At 34.9% G+C, this 10955-nt stretch overlaps 1 pseudogene; it reads right to left on the bottom strand.

Annotated features, from left to right (window-relative positions):
• Window positions 1-2552: 2552 nt before the first annotated feature.
• Window positions 2553-10541, bottom strand: LOC145637653 (uncharacterized; annotated as a pseudogene).
• Window positions 10542-10955: the final 414 nt, after the last annotated feature.

The following is a 10955-nucleotide window of genomic DNA, read 5'->3' as shown; positions in this document are numbered from 1 at the left end:
GTAAAAAATTTTCCCTCCATTCTTTATCTTTCCTTATGAAAAATATTTATAGCCTATAATATTTACTTTCCATTTTAGCGATTATATTTTTGTCATACGCACTCAAACGAAATATTTTTGAAAGTATATTTTTTATAGTAATTCTATTTTTTTTTTAGCATATAAATGTTAAATTAATGTAGTAATTTACTATATAAGTTATTAAAATCCGTGCATTGCGCGGGACTTTAACTAGTTACATTATATTATCATTAGAGGTGATCAAAAATTCGGGTCGGACCGGGTCTTAACATAATATCTCGTGCCCAAACCCGGAAAATGTAGCGGGCTTTTTGGGCTTTTTTCGGGGCGAATTTGGATTTTTAACTAAAAATGCATTTTTAGGATTGCCCAAACCCACCCTATTTTTGGGCCGAATAATCGAGCCGGGCTGAAGTTGATCACCTCTATCTATCATGTTCTGATAGAGTCTAAAACATATTTCTGGGCCTCAACCATCAGCTTAAGCTTTTGGTTGAGTTGGTCCTCTAACATGGTATCGGAGTCAGCGTGACACAAAGGTCACGGGTTCGAATCTCATCCACCCTCACTTTCAAGTGGAATATTAAGCGCTGGGTATGAGGAGGGCCCATGCTGCATCCACTTCTAGCTCAAACGGGCTCTCGTGTGAGGGGGAGTGATAGAGTCTAAAACATATTTCTGGGCCTCAACCATCAGCTTAAGCTTTTGGTTGAGTTGGTCCACTAACATGTTCTTTATTAATATTACGGATGTTATATATATATATATATATATATATATATATATATATATATATATATATATATATATATATATATATATATAGAACATAAATTTGGAAGTTTTTTTTACAAAATAGCTATATGTTATTTACAAAATAACTATATATGTTCATTACAATACAACTATATATGATGTTCTTTATAAAAATAGGTAAATGTTCTTTACAAAATAAATGTATGTTTTTTACTGAACAACTAAATATTCATTCCGCCTATTTTCGAAAAAAAAAAGGATGCACGGAGCATTGTACATCCGCCTCCACAGAATAAATTTCACTTTTCGTAAAAAAATTATATTTTATTAAAATGTTTCATGTCAAACTAAAACGGAGTTTTAAAATCTGAAGTTAAAGATGGTGTTAATCTTCCCATATGCATACGAGTTCATCAGAATTTTCCATCATGCATTTATTTAGGCAAAAAACGAAATCATTAGCTCGTGGCTCCGTGCTGTTTTTTTTTTTTGACGGAGGCTTCGTGATTTTGGAAAGAAGGAGTATTTGCTATACCTGTTGTTCCATTCTAGTGGAAAATGACGCAACGATGACAAAATAACAAATTGCTAAATTGAAAATATGTGCTGAAAATCTATAAAAGACTCCCTTTTCCTTTTGTTTCTTAAATTTTTTTTTTCTACTTGTAATGCTTTGACTTGTATGACATTTTTATGCGATTGAGTTGAATTTATTATACTATGTAAGTGAATTTATTATACTATGCGATTGAGTTAAATACCGACCATTTTTTCTATTTTCACTAACCGTCTCTGATGGTCGCAATTTGCCCGAATTTCAGTAGTGAAATTTGATATGCATTGTAAAAAAAAAAACATAAAGCATTTTTTTTTAATAAATAAAATAAATAATAAAGTAAAAGCGCATCATTTTTTTTTTTTTATAATTTAATTAGTGTGATATGATTTTTAAAGTATACTAGGGCGACTAATGTGCACGTTTTGTAGCTATTTTACTTTCATTGCTTAATCGATCAGCTCAAGCATTATAACAATAACTCCACAAATTACATAAACCCGAGCTCACTGAACTTTGAGATATAAAATCAAACCAAGACAAGCAAACCAGACCACTATTTTCACATTCAATATTGAATCATTTTAACTCTAGCTATTTTATCAGACCTTCGATCATACATTAGCTTACCAACTTTTAAGTATCAAACCTTGTAAAAAGCTCATTCGAAAATTGAAAACGAGAATAAAAAAATAGCTTGGGCATATCAAGTTTGAAACGCTACACCGTTCAGCAGATGTATGTAAATATATTGAGTTTATAACTATCTTGCTTTTATTAATAAAGGAAAAAAGCGTACATGCTAAAATAGATACTTCGAATTAATTTCTCTACAAAAATTTTCTTCATCTTATGAATCTAGCTTCACTCACTCTAGAAACAGAAAACTAGAAGCTATGAACAACCTTTGACATGATCTTGTTGTCTTAGCTGGATAATATAACGATCTGATCCAATAAGCCGATAACTAAACTTCTCTTTGAGTTGCTTAACATAGCATATGCTGGATATATATTGTACATGCTTGATACTGCTGGACCTGGAAAATCAATTAGTTTATCAAAGTTTATTTTTCCCACAATCAGAAAATAATGGACAGTTGAATTTTATACATCTTGCCTTTGAATACATTACACGAAATAATAATTTGACAGTTGAACCAAAAAACTTACTCTGAATCAATTTTCTGCCTATGCCTCAGATTAGTCATATACCATGTTTAACCAGCAATATCCCTGAAAGAGCTTAGAAAAATCAGTAAAGGATGAAATATAGTGATACGAGACAATTAAATCTAGCTCATGTAAATAGTATGTACCTAATGTGCTTTGCACGGATGATATGTAGTTCTTTAATAAGAATATCCCTTGTTCCTTGTAACTCTCCGATGGCATCTTCGATCTTCATTCGATCTTGTGGTGACTCTACTGAACATTTCACTCCAATTTCAACCACAGACTTTATGCACTTCATTTTCCTTTCATTTTCTGCCAAAAGTTCGCCTTCATTTCCTTCACCTGCATCATTCGCGCCATCATCTAAGAGCTTTGGGTCAATGATGTTTATCAATTGATTAGGCAATAATGTTGCTGATTTATCATAATTATGCAGGTCTAAACCTCCTTCGAACATCGTATCAGTGGGATTTTTGGAAGTCATCAACTCTAACAACACAATGCCGTAACTGTATACATCACCTTCCTTAGAAACCACGCTTCCCACACCATACTCTGTTAAAAAATTATCATCAAAGCAGAGAAAATATACACTTGTTAAAAGAAACAAAATGAAATTGAACATGTTGGAATTGTGTCATTGTTTTGTTATTACCTGGAGCTGCATATCCAACTGTTCCTTTGACAGCAACAGAGCTACTGTTATTTGTAGTTGCACGCAAATGATACCTTGCCAACCCAAAGTCCCCAACATGAGCAACCATGTCATCGTTGAGAAGAATGTTACTTGGTTTTAGGTCGCAATGAATGATAGGTTCATCACAATCATTGTGCAGATAATTCAGTGCACTCGCCACATCAATTGCAATCTCTACCCTTTGAAGAAGACTTAGGGTTCTCAAATTTGGATCCGTATGAATCCATTGATGAAGTCTTCCATTTGTCATGTACTCATACACCAAAGCCTTGAAATCATTGCCTTGAAAGTCAGTACTCGAGCAAACAGTGACGACCTTAAGAAGGTTCCTATGACGGATACTTCTTAGTGCTTCACACTCGGCCATGAAACTTTTGGTAGCTCCTCTCTGTTCAAGGCTGATGACTTTAACAGCCACAACCATGTTACTCTCTGGATCAAGGTGATGTGAATTATTGATCCGAAAATCAACAAAACACAAGGGATATGTTTAAGTCTAATTCTATACAGGAAATCCACCAAGAATTAAACAAAAACTAAGATTAATCAATTAAGAATCCACCTAATTAATCAATCCAAACGAATGTTTTAACTAAAACAAGCAAAACAGCAATTGATCGCAATCAACAAAAACTCAAGTATGCAACTTAAGAAATAAATCTGAATATTAATCTCTATATATTTATTTGTGTGTTTACAGCCCTATTTATAAGACTTAGTTTACCTAGGAAGATTAGGACAAGTCCCTAATTCAATCCTAATTAAACTAGAATTCTAACTTGCTTGAAGAGCAAGCACCTTGGCGCACAAGCATACACCAAACTGATTTATTTTGCTAACTAACTGATTTTTAAAGCAACTAAATAAATAAATAAAAATTAAAGAATTAAATAAAGATTAAAGATCCTAATGCTTGAACCAAGAAAAACCCTTTCAAGTGAAAGGTAAAAACTTGTAAGCAAAATCTAAGTAAAGAAAATTCAAGAAAGTTCAAGAAAGTGAACTAGACTCCAAGAAAAGCCACTAAGCAAACCGTGGCTTTGCTTTGATATCCAAGAAAGTGTCCATGCAATGCTTGGCTTGAATCAATGTTTAGGGATAAACTTTCTTGATGCATGATAAGCAAATCTTTGAAGTTCTCCATGCTTAGACTTGCATCATCCTCCTCTTCTTCGAAAGAATTTGTCCTCAAATCTCGAAGTTCTTCATCAGGAATATACTTAGCCAAATCGCCAACATTGAATGTAGCACTAACTCCATATTCTCCCGGAAGTTCTAACTTATAAGCATTGTCATTGATCTTCTCAATAATCTTGAAAGGACCTTCACTTCTAGGCATCAACTTATTCTTGCGTTTTCCTGGAAATCTTTCCTTTCTCAAATGTAACCATACCAAGTCTCCAACATTGTAACCTTGTTGCTTTCTATGCTTGTTTGCTCTAGCTTTGTACATGTCATTTACTTTCTCTATTCTTGTTCGAACTTGAGCATGTAATTTCAGCATACTTTTCAACTTAGACTCGGCATCTTTGTGAATTAACTCACCCTTAGGGAATGGAACAAGATCAATTGGTAGTTTCGGATTCACTCCATAGACTACCTCAAAAGGACTATGTTTGGTAGCATATGTAGGTGATCTATTATAAGCAAACTCCGCATGAGCTAACTTGATGTCCCAATCCTTTTGTGTCTTACTCACTAACCCACGCAAAAGCGCACCAAGAGTACGATTAGTAACCTCGGTTTGTCCATCAGTTTGTGGATGGTAAGATGTACTAAAGAGCAATTTAGTTCCCACAAGCTTCCATAACGACTTCCAAAAGAAACTCATGAACTTTGTATCTCGATCACTCACAATAGTTTTCGGAATTCCATGCAATCTAACAATCTCTTTGAAGTATAATTCCGCCACTTTCATAGCATCATCCACTTTGTGACAAGGAACAAAATGAGCCATCTTAGAGAACCTATCCACAACAACCATAATAGAGTCTTTCCCCCGTTGTGTTCTCGGCAATCCCACAATAAGTTCCCGTTGTCTATAGGCTGCCTTATTAGGTAATGGTGCTCCCGGAATCAAGTCAATTTGATGCTCTATCCCACGAATAGGAGGTAGTCCCGGAGGTAATTCCTTAGGAAAGACATCCTTGAATTCTTCTAAAACAGATTCCAATTCATACGACCTCTTTGCATGTTTATCTTGATCAATTCGAATCTCATTAGAAACAAGTATATATACCACATTGTTGCTGCAAATCTCTTTTTCTAATTCCCTCTCACTAATCAAATAAGAACTCTTCGAATTAGAGGTAACATTAGAAGACTTGTTGCTTATCAAAGGTTTTAAAGCAACCGGTCTCTCTTTTTCTCCTTTTCTCACAACATACACATTAGTTCTTCCATCAAACTTCACAAATCTATCATATTACCAAGGACGGCCTAATAGTATATGACAAGCATCCATAGGACAAACATCACACAAAACTTTATCATGAAATTTACCAATTGAAAAGGAGATTAAGGCTTGTTTAGTTACCTTAACATCACTCGAATTATTAAGCCAATGAAGCTTATAAGGGCTTGGATGTTCAGTAGTTGGCCACTTCAATTTGTCTACCAAAGTAGTAGATACCACATTAGTGCAACTCCCCGTGTCTATGATCATGTCACACAACCTATCTTCTACCTTGCACCTTGTAAGAAAGATTTTCTCCCTTTGATTGTTTTCCATAGGTACGGTTTTAGAGTGTAGTGCCCTTCTTAGAACCAAACTTTGACCATGAGTCTCGGGATCAATTTCGTCAATATGCCCCTCCTCTTCTTCAAAGTTTTCCTCTTCGTTCTTTTCTTCATAGTCACTACCTTGCTCACACTTAGCTTGTTCTTGTTCCCACTCTTGAGCAGTCATTACTCTTTTTGATGGACAATTAGTTGCAATGTGACCAACACTACCACACTTGAAGCACTTCCTATCTTCAACAAGCTTTTTAGGAGCTTCAAATTTTGATTTAGTCTCCTTGTAGTTCGAGCTAGAACCACTTTTCTCCAAGCTGTTCTTCTCAAAAGGTTTAGTGAAACCTTTTACAAAGGGCTTAGTGTACGTCCCTTTCTTCCCCTTTATCTGTTTTTCAACTTTCAAAGCTACCTTGCAAACATCATCAAAGGACCAATATTGTTGCAATTCAACTTTTTCAGCAATATTATCATTCAACCCCGAAATAAATCTAGCAATCTTATGCTCAACTATCTCTTCTAAGCCACATAGCATGCATAACTTTTCAAATTCACCAATATAATTCTCAACAGTCATAGAATTTTGTTTAAAAAGTTGCATCTTAAGATAAACATCTTGAATATAATCACTAGGTACGAACCTTTTTTTCATGTGCTTCTTGAGTTGTTCCCAAGTTGAGATTCTTGCACGCCCCTCCTTATGCCTCTTCTTCTTTAGATTATCATACCAAAGACTAGCATAACCGGTCAGTTTCAATTCAGCCAATTTGCATCTTTTCCTTTCATCATACTCCTTGTAATCAAATAGTGTCTCGGCCCTTCTAATCCACTCAAGGTATTTTTCAGGTTCATTCATACTCCCATTGAATTCGGGAAGATCTAATCTAAGGTTCCTATCATCATCTTTTGGTCGATCTCTCCTCCTAGGCCTTGGTGATTCATCACTTGAGGAATAATTATTTCGTGGCCTCCTTGGGTTCCTCCTTGGTTGTTCTTCCTCACTTGAACCAGAATTAGGGTTAGAATTCCCTTTCCTTGAAGAATCTCCAGCAAGAGTATCAAGCCTTTTTAATATCTCATCCATCCTTGCTGCCAACTCGTCAATTCGCCTATCTCTTCTAAGGTTTTGAGCTTGTTCTAAGGTTAATCCCCTTGGAACTTGTGGAACCTCCTCGTCACTCATGATTCCTACACAAACCAAGTCAGTTCATGCAAAAATCTTGATTAAAAGATCGAATCTTGAAGGAAAACTAGGCAACAGAAAAGCCGGACTCCCAACCGCAAATCAGTGCACAAACACCAAATGTTTGAGGCTGTGTAGAGCTCGTTACTCAACTAAAAATTATGAACTTTTATATGGTGATAGCTGGACGTTTTTAGAGTTCAATGCAAAAAGAATCACGTAAAAATTCCCAGCCAATTGTTCCCAGTTTAATTTTTCCCGAAGTTGCGCAAACCGGCTCTGATACCAAAGATGATGTGAATTATTGATCCGAAAATCAACAAAACACAAGGGATATGTTTAAGTCTAATTCTATACAGGAAATCCACCAAGAATTAAACAAAAACTAAGATTAATCAATTAAGAATCCACCTAATTAATCAATCCAAACGAATGTTTTAACTAAAACAAGCAAAACAGCAATTGATCGCAATCAACAAAAACTCAAGTATGCAACTTAAGAAATAAATCTGAATATTAATCTCTATATATTTATTTGTGTGTTTACAGCCCTATTTATAAGACTTAGTTTACCTAGGAAGATTAGGACAAGTCCCTAATTCAATCCTAATTAAACTAGAATTCTAACTTGCTTGAAGAGCAAGCACCTTGGCGCACAAGCATACACCAAACTGATTTATTTTGCTAACTAACTGATTTTTAAAGCAACTAAATAAATAAATAAAAATTAAAGAATTAAATAAAGATTAAAGATCCTAATGCTTGAACCAAGAAAAACCCTTTCAAGTGAAAGGTAAAAACTTGTAAGCAAAATCTAAGTAAAGAAAATTCAAGAAAGTTCAAGAAAGTGAACTAGACTCCAAGAAAAGCCACTAAGCAAACCGTGGCTTTGCTTTGATATCCAAGAAAGTGTCCATGCAATGCTTGGCTTGAATCAATGTTTAGGGATAAACTTTCTTGATGCATGATAAGCAAATCTTTGAAGTTCTCCATGCTTAGACTTGCATCACAAGGACTCCTTTGAAAACAGACCCAAAACGACCCGCACCAAGTAAATTAGCTTCCGAAAATCTGTCAGTTGCTTTGAGCAGTATATCATAAGATACTTTTGAAAAGGGCTCTACCAAGTTCAACTCTGATCCACGAGACAACTTGTTCTGTTTCCTCCTTGAACGAAGTAGAAAGTATACAAACGACACTATCGACACAGCAACAATCAAAGAAGCTACCGCTATGATAACATTCATAGCAACAGACAATTTTCCCCTCTTTCTTTTTGTAGTAGGACTTGGTGGACATGTTGGCAAATGGAGCTCAGGAATTCCACCACAAAGTTTGCTATTCCCAAGAATTATCAAACCAGTTTGATTTGCAAAAACTCCATTTTTGGGAACCTCTCCCTCAAAGTTATTACATGATAAATCCAGTAAGAACAATGAAAAGTTGGCCAAAAATTGAGGAATTGTGCCAGACAACTTATTATGAGAAAGATCTACAAAATTCAAACTTGTTAATGACTTGAAAGATGGAGGAATAGATCCAGTGAATAAGTTCCCTCGCACACTAAATGTAACAAGGCTAGTGCAACTACTAAGGGTGGTAGGGAACTCTCCGGATAAAGCATTTTTTGATACACCCAAATTCACTAAATTATTCAGTTGCCCAATTTCAGCCGGGATGGTTCCTTTTAATTGATTGCCGGCCAAGAGTAGGTCGACTAACATCGAAGAAGTATGGAATAGTTGTGGAGGGATAGCTCCTCTGAGGTTGTTTTGTAAAAGTGCTAAATGCACTAAATTTGTACAATTTCCTAGACTCGCGGGTATTGAACCTTCAAATCTATTGTTGTCAGCATATAACACACTCAAAAGTGATAAATTTCCCAATGAAAAAGGAAGTTTACCGGTGAAATAATTTTTGTGAATGTCAAATGTATATAATTTTGTTAGCTTTTCGATTTGAGATGAAATATGTCCACTCAATTGATTACTTTCCAGATCCAAAATCCTTAAGTTGATGAGGTTAAATAGCCCTGATGGAATGCTTCCATAAATTTTATTTTGCTGAAAATCTAATGAAGTGATGGTTGTGGACAAGTTACCTAAAGAATCCGGTAGCATCCCACCAAAATTATTATCACCACACTCCAACTCTTGTAGATTACTGCAGTTAACAAGAGTTTGTAGAAAATCTAAGTCATTTGCTTTTCCTGTCCCCAATTTATTATGCGCAATCTCTAAGATTGCCAAATTGGGCATATTTCTACCACTAAACATGTTACCTATAAAATTGTTAGAGGAGACACCAAATATTACCAGATGGGTGAGGTTTGCAAGAGAGACTGGGAGCTTTCCATGGAAGAAATTTTCAGATATGATGAACTCGGTGAGTTTAGGAAGATTAACCCCAATATCCAAGGGAAGAGTTCCTTGGAGTTGATTAAATGCTAAACCAACCTTATGGAGCTGAGAAAGATTGTAAAATGAAGGAGGAATAGTACCTGAAATACTACAATTACTTATAGCGAAATAGCGTAGATATTTGTGTGTTGCTCCAATGCTGTCTGGAATGCTTCCGTGAAAAGGATTGCTAGATGCAGATAGCATCTGCAAGGAAGTCATATTTATGACTACCTTGTTGAGGAGATCACCCTCAAGTTGGTTGCTAGAAAGTGATAAATCTGTCAAGTTGGACAGGAGGCCAAGTTGAGATGGAATAATTCCAGAAAGATGGTTTTTTTCTAGGTAGAGGACCTCCAGATTCGAGCAACGAGATATATTTGATGGTATTTGGCTTTCAAAACTGTTATCCTCTAAGAATAGGACCCTTAACTTTACTAGATTGCCAATTTGAGGTGGTATGTGGCCTCTAAAACTATTGTTGTATAAATCTAGATGTTAGGAATATAGGAAAATATATTATTGTGATATATTTTCCATATAGATCTTATGATAATATATTTAGGATAATAATATATCTTAGTGATATTCTAAGATAGATTTATAGAAGTTTATATGATAGAGTTTATATTGTGTAAGTTATCTTTTGTAGGTTATCTTTTGTAGGCTATAAATATTAGCCAAGATCATCAATACAATTCAACTCATTCTCTCATAAATAATTTGGCAAAATGAAGGAAGCTTAAGTTGCCTACATAAGGTGATAGGGTTCCCACCAAATTGTAGTTTGGAAGATGTAAGCGAACGACTCGATGTGGATGCTTGGTGCCACAAAAGACACCATGCCATTCACAAATAGGAAGGGATTCATTCCAAGAGTCTAAAACTCCATGAGGGTCATGGGTTATTTGTGACTTAATCTCTAAGAGGGCAACACGCTCAACACTATTAGGCAAGACGGATTGGAAAGGCTTAAGAAATGAGTAACAAAAACGAATACCAAACTGAATGTGGGACTCATGGCACTCTTACATGATTTCCAGGAAATAAATAATAAGGTGATATTATTTGTGTAGTATGTTTATGAGTTAATATGCTCACATATATATACTACATTATATAAAACGTAGGACAGGAAGACAGTAATACTAATTTTTTTGGATAGAAATTTACATGTCCGGGGAAGTGGGGAACTATCCAAGTCAAGATTGACGCCTTGCAAGCACTAAATCACACGGCAATCCACAGACTCGTGACTTTAATTATATTGCTAAGAGCCTAAGATGGTCAATTATTAAGAGTTTATGAAAATTTATTTCAAGTGTATACAAAATGACTATCACTTTTTTATATTCAATAAAATTAATATAAGTTAATTAAAAGTATTTATATTTAGTAAAATAATTTAATTTTAATAAAATTATTTAATTTAGTG

The sequence above is a fragment of the Chenopodium album genome, chromosome 1 (genome assembly GCF_948465745.1).
Source record: "Chenopodium album chromosome 1, dcCheAlbu1.1, whole genome shotgun sequence".
Lineage (NCBI taxonomy): Eukaryota > Viridiplantae > Streptophyta > Magnoliopsida > Caryophyllales > Amaranthaceae > Chenopodium > Chenopodium album.
This window is presented reverse-complemented; position numbering and strand designations above follow the sequence as displayed.